Source organism: Miscanthus floridulus, unplaced genomic scaffold (genome assembly GCF_019320115.1).
Source record: "Miscanthus floridulus cultivar M001 unplaced genomic scaffold, ASM1932011v1 os_1932_3, whole genome shotgun sequence".
Taxonomy (NCBI): domain Eukaryota; kingdom Viridiplantae; phylum Streptophyta; class Magnoliopsida; order Poales; family Poaceae; genus Miscanthus; species Miscanthus floridulus.
Genome location: NW_027097997.1, coordinates 50,792 through 55,823, shown reverse-complemented (window position 1 = coordinate 55,823; position 5,032 = coordinate 50,792). Strand labels below are relative to the sequence as shown.

Genomic DNA, 5,032 nt, shown 5'->3' with positions numbered 1-5,032 from the left:
CTACGCCAGTTCCATCTCCTTCATGGCCCATCTCATCCTTTCTGCATCTTTCAACATTCCAGCTTCAAAGTACATGTTTGACATCAAAACATAGAATGTGACATCATTGGAGCCTGACTGGAAGAGGTCCTTGGCAACGAATTCAGCTAGCTCCAGATTACCGTGAAGCTTACAACCCCCAAGGAATGCACCCCACACGCACTTGTCTGGGCGCAAAGACATTCCCCTGATGATTTCATATGCTTCGACAAGTCTGCCAGCACGCCCTAGCATGTCAACCATGCAGGCATAGTGCTCCAGTGTAGGCGACATTTGGTAGTCAGAAAGGATGCTGTTGAAATGCTTTAGGCCCTGTTCGACTGGCTGGAAAAACGGCTGATGCTGATGCTGATGCTGATTTGTTGTGAGAGAAAAACAATGTTATTTCGCTGAAACGGTACGGCTGATAAGTTCAAGCGAACAGGGTTAGTCCTTCATTAACAAGGCCTGAGTGGCCACATGCCACTAGAACTGCAGTGAATGTGAACGAATTTGGTCTCACGCCTCCACTTTTCATCAGGGAGAAGATTTTAAGAGCCTCTTCAGAATCACCATGGTTAGCATATGCACTTATCATGGCACTCCAGGACACAACACTCCGCATACGCCAACAGTCAAAGACATTCCTTGCACTTGCCGATCCTTGCATCTGCGTCAAGCCCATGATTCCGGGCAAACTCATGCACCCATTTGCCAGTCTCCAGGGCTCCTGAGCGTGCGCAAGCAGACAGAACACTGACCAAAGTCACACAATCAAACCCCACCTTCTCATTAAGCATCCTACAGAAGAACTGTTTTTTTTTACAACAAACGACTTTATTATCAACAGCAAACAGCTGTTAGGAGCCTTACAGAGTTCAAGGCTACAGGTTGTAGTGCCTCTAGCAGAGTGCACTGAACATGAGCTGCATTAGAGCAGTTACATGATAAGCCTGATGAAACAGGTGATTGCGATTCTAAGAGAGCTTGCCTAGCTAAGACATCAGCCGTCTGATTGTGAGCTCTCTGTACCCTGAGAATTCTCATATCTCTTTGGCCTGTGAAATTGGAGAAGGTTTGAGTGAAGTATTTGATCCTCCACTCCGGTGGATTAGCTTGGTCGAGGCCATTTAGGAAGTGCACCAGCTGCTGATTGTCAGAGAGAAAGATGACCTGCTGCAAACCAAACCAAGACAGTTAGTGACAATTGCCGCAAGGGCCATTGCCGCAGCCTCGGCCATCAGCACTGATGTTGTGACCGTCATAATCGCCTTGATGTAGATGGTCTGCGCCGGGTGAACCTGGGCATTGATGATGAACAGACCAATTCCTGCATTTCTTGGAGTAAGAGAGGGGAGGTCAGGTGATGTTGAGGCATCGGTGTAGCATCTGACACCCTGCAGCAAGCCTGGAAAGCGAACGAGGTATCTGTCCTCCGGTGGATCCCTGTCTGCTTGCATCAGGTGTATTGGTGGAGCAGCAGTTCCTGCATTGTAGATTGGTGTACCTGATCGCGGCGAGCCGCTGGTGTCCTGCACTTGTTGGTCTGGTGTGTGGGAGACGGTTGTGTGACCTGCAGGGAAAGGAGCTGTACCTTGCAGAGGAGAGGAAGTTCCTGGAGCTGTGGAATTGGTGTCTGCAGTTTGGGTTTGTAGGGAAGCCTAGTGGGTACTGATGTGTGCCGCCACCACCGCGTGATGCACCTGCCAAGGAGTCCAGGACTTTCTCTTAAATCTAGTGTCGTTTCTGGCCTTCCACAAATACCACATAGTGATTAGTATCTTGCTAAGCAGATCATTAGAGGTAGAGGTAGAGATAATAGCCTGGAGGGTCAGTTGCACTCCATCGTGGTCCCATACATTGTGATGAGCGCATTAGCCAATGGAATGTTTGCATCGAACCCCTACCTGATCACGAACCCGTGAACCATTTCCCCGGCATACAGCCATTCTTGGCCCCGCAAGCAGGGCAGGAAATTGATCAGAGTGATCTCATTCGGAAGGACACCCTCTGCAACCATCGTGCCGAACAGCGCAACTGCCTCCCCAAAGAAGTAGTTTTGCATGTAGCCAGCAACCATGGCAGTCCACGACATGACCGTCCGGGACTACGAGCCATGGCTCTCCGCAAAGACCAGCTCAGCGTCTGCAACCTCCCCTTCCTGGAAGTACATCGCGATGACTGGAGCTGGACCTGTAGCCCTGAATGAAAGTCTGAAGATTCAGGCAGCCAGCCATCATCAGTGAATCCTCGTGCTGCTGCTTCTGACCGTGACCGTAGCAACCGGAGGTGATGATGCGCGGCGCTTGTCGTAAGCTGTGGCCATGCGCCGCGCCGCCCGCGCAGACGCGTCTACGCGAGTAGGAGGGCGGCCGGTGCCCATATTTATTCAATTCGGGATTAGCAACCACCTTTATCTGCTAATCACCTGCATGATTCCCCGTCAGGTAGTACAGCAGTATTAAGCTCGCCTGCATCTCCTCGCCTATCAAGGGAGGGCACATGTCGTAAGCTGTCAACAAGTCGCACGTGCGGCACCGCGTGCTGGAACTTGCGCCGCCGCCGGCCGGCCACCGCCATGATCTTGTCCTACCCGTTGCCGGATTGGTAAGCCACGGGCACGTGCACATGGTACTTACGGTAGGGTTTGTCTTAAAGTCTTCTTCCTTGCACCTCAGTTTTTTTCACTCTTTCCCCTTTCTTCTTTCTTCTTCTATTAAAAATATAAGGGAAATTTTGCTCACGGACACCGCTCAAACACCTAATATGCTGTTGGACACCGCCAAAAATGAAATATGCCTAGTACCATTACAAAACCATGTATGTTTGCCGTAGCACACCACACCGATTATTTTATTAATTTCTTAGATTTTAGGCAAGAGAAGGTGAGAGAAATGACATTTCTACCTTTATGTTCAACCTCTAGCTGGCCACTTATTATTTGCCATAACACATGCTGCTGTCACGGGCTGCACCGTGGCTATCAAGCGCCTGTAGGAAGTGGGGGCATGGCCATGTCCCACGCTGAAGGTTGAGAGCAGCACTATTTGGTGGTATAGTGAATCAGGCAGAAGAAGAGGTCGTCCAGGATGAGGCGCGTGAGCTTCTTGCCGATGGCCTCGCCGCCAAGCTCGATGGTGGAGTTGACGAGCACGAGGCAGAAGAGCATCACATCCTCCTCAGAGGTGAAGACGCCTAGGCCATCCGAGGTTATAACCATGTCGCCGAAGCCGAGGGACAGTTCGTCGGCGTCGGCCGTCGGCGTCGGCCGTCGGCGTCGGCCGTCAGCGTCGTCGAGGATGTCCGGCAGCCGCGCTAAGATGGCCTGCAGGATCTTGTGCATGCAGTGGTGCGCCGTGTGCTGGAGGAGCTCTCTACCACGGCTGCTGGTAGTGTGCTGCATGATCTAGATGCACACGTGTTGACGGCTGTGCACAGGAGCTTTCTGACAGCAGTGGCGTAGGCGGGGCCGTAGGAGCACGGCGAGCATAGCTAGAGCACGCGCATGAGCATGGCTTCATTGGCGCCGGCATCAGTCTCAGAGATGCGCTCGATCCGGCTGTTGGTGAGAGCGGTGAGGATGACGCCAGCGAGCCAAAGCCGTCTCGTCTTCATCTCTGTCGCCACGCTCGGTCCTCGACTGGGCCGTCAGATTCAGACTTCGAGGTGTTGGACAACACGGAGACCGACAGCGGCACTACGTCGCCGTTGTCATCCAGACCGTCTTCCCGCGGCTACCTCGCTCGCCGCACGCTGCGGGCGTTCAAGGGCCTCGTCAAGCTACAGGCGCTGGTGCGGGGGCACGATGTTCGGAATCGGTGGCGGCGGTGTGTTCGGAGTCTTTGGACAAATAATAAGTGACCAGCCAGAGGTTAAAGACAAGGATAGAAATGTCATTTCCCCCACCTTCTCTCTCCTAAAACATGAGAAATGAATAAAATAATGAGTGCGGTGTGCTATGGCAAATATCCACGGTTTTGTAATGGTACTAGGCATATTTCGCTTTTGGCAGTGTCCAACGACATATTACGCGTTTAAGCAGTGTCCGTGAGCAAAATTTCCCAAAATATAAATAGCGAGCATGAATGGGGTAGGACCAAGATTCAGGTGAAAATACATCTCGATTTTTAGTGTAATTACGGTGATTTTTTAGTGTAGGGTTTAGATAGAATTAGTTACTATATATGGGATTATGGGTGGTGGCACACCGAGGCCTTTGTTTAATTTCAGGATGTAAAGTTTTGGATGTCATATAGGATGTCGGTCCATCATTATCACACGTGTTACTGTAGCATCACGTTGTCAAATCATAAACTAATTAGGCTTAAAAGATTCGTCTCACAAATTAGTTGTAAACTATATAATTTATTATTTTTTTAGTCTATATTTAATATTCTATATATGTGTCAAACATTGGGATGGGATAGGGCTGGCCGGAGCAGTCTGCGTATGCAGGCCCGGGGATTCAGCGAATACGATCCGATGGGCCATGGGGAAGGCAGATTTGTCCTGAGCTGAGCTGCGTGCGCGCCGCCCGCGCAAACGCGTCTCTGCCTGCCTGCAAATCTGCAACCGAGGTCGGTGCGGTGCTTCATTTTAATTTATCCGTACCCCTCGCCAAAATGATTGTGTAAGCACGTGCGCCTGGGATGGGTGAACGGATCACCGTCACCGCCGCCGCTCCCCCATAGGCACGTGCATCTGCTCATCTCCAGTCGTTGATCTTCAGAAAAACAGAGAGAGGGACAGACAGACCTGCGTGCCGTTGCCATTTCCCCTTTGAAGAGTCCTCTTCACCGTCAGCCTTTTCGGTTGGCTGGTTCGTGAAGAATTACTGTTAACTGATTTGTGTGAGAGAAAAATACTGTTCCAGCTGGAAATTTACGATCGTTTACGACAAGCCACAAAAAAAAATAATAGTCCTACATTTGAACCGAGTGAAATTTTCTCAAATTTGACTGAACTTAAAGAAAATATATGAAATTCAATGATACTGAAAATATTAGTCATTTGT

At 50.4% G+C, this 5,032-nt stretch overlaps 1 pseudogene; it reads right to left on the bottom strand.

Annotated features, from left to right (window-relative positions):
* On the bottom strand, positions 1–2,598 carry LOC136534430 (pentatricopeptide repeat-containing protein At3g26782, mitochondrial-like; annotated as a pseudogene).
* Positions 2,599–5,032: the final 2,434 nt, after the last annotated feature.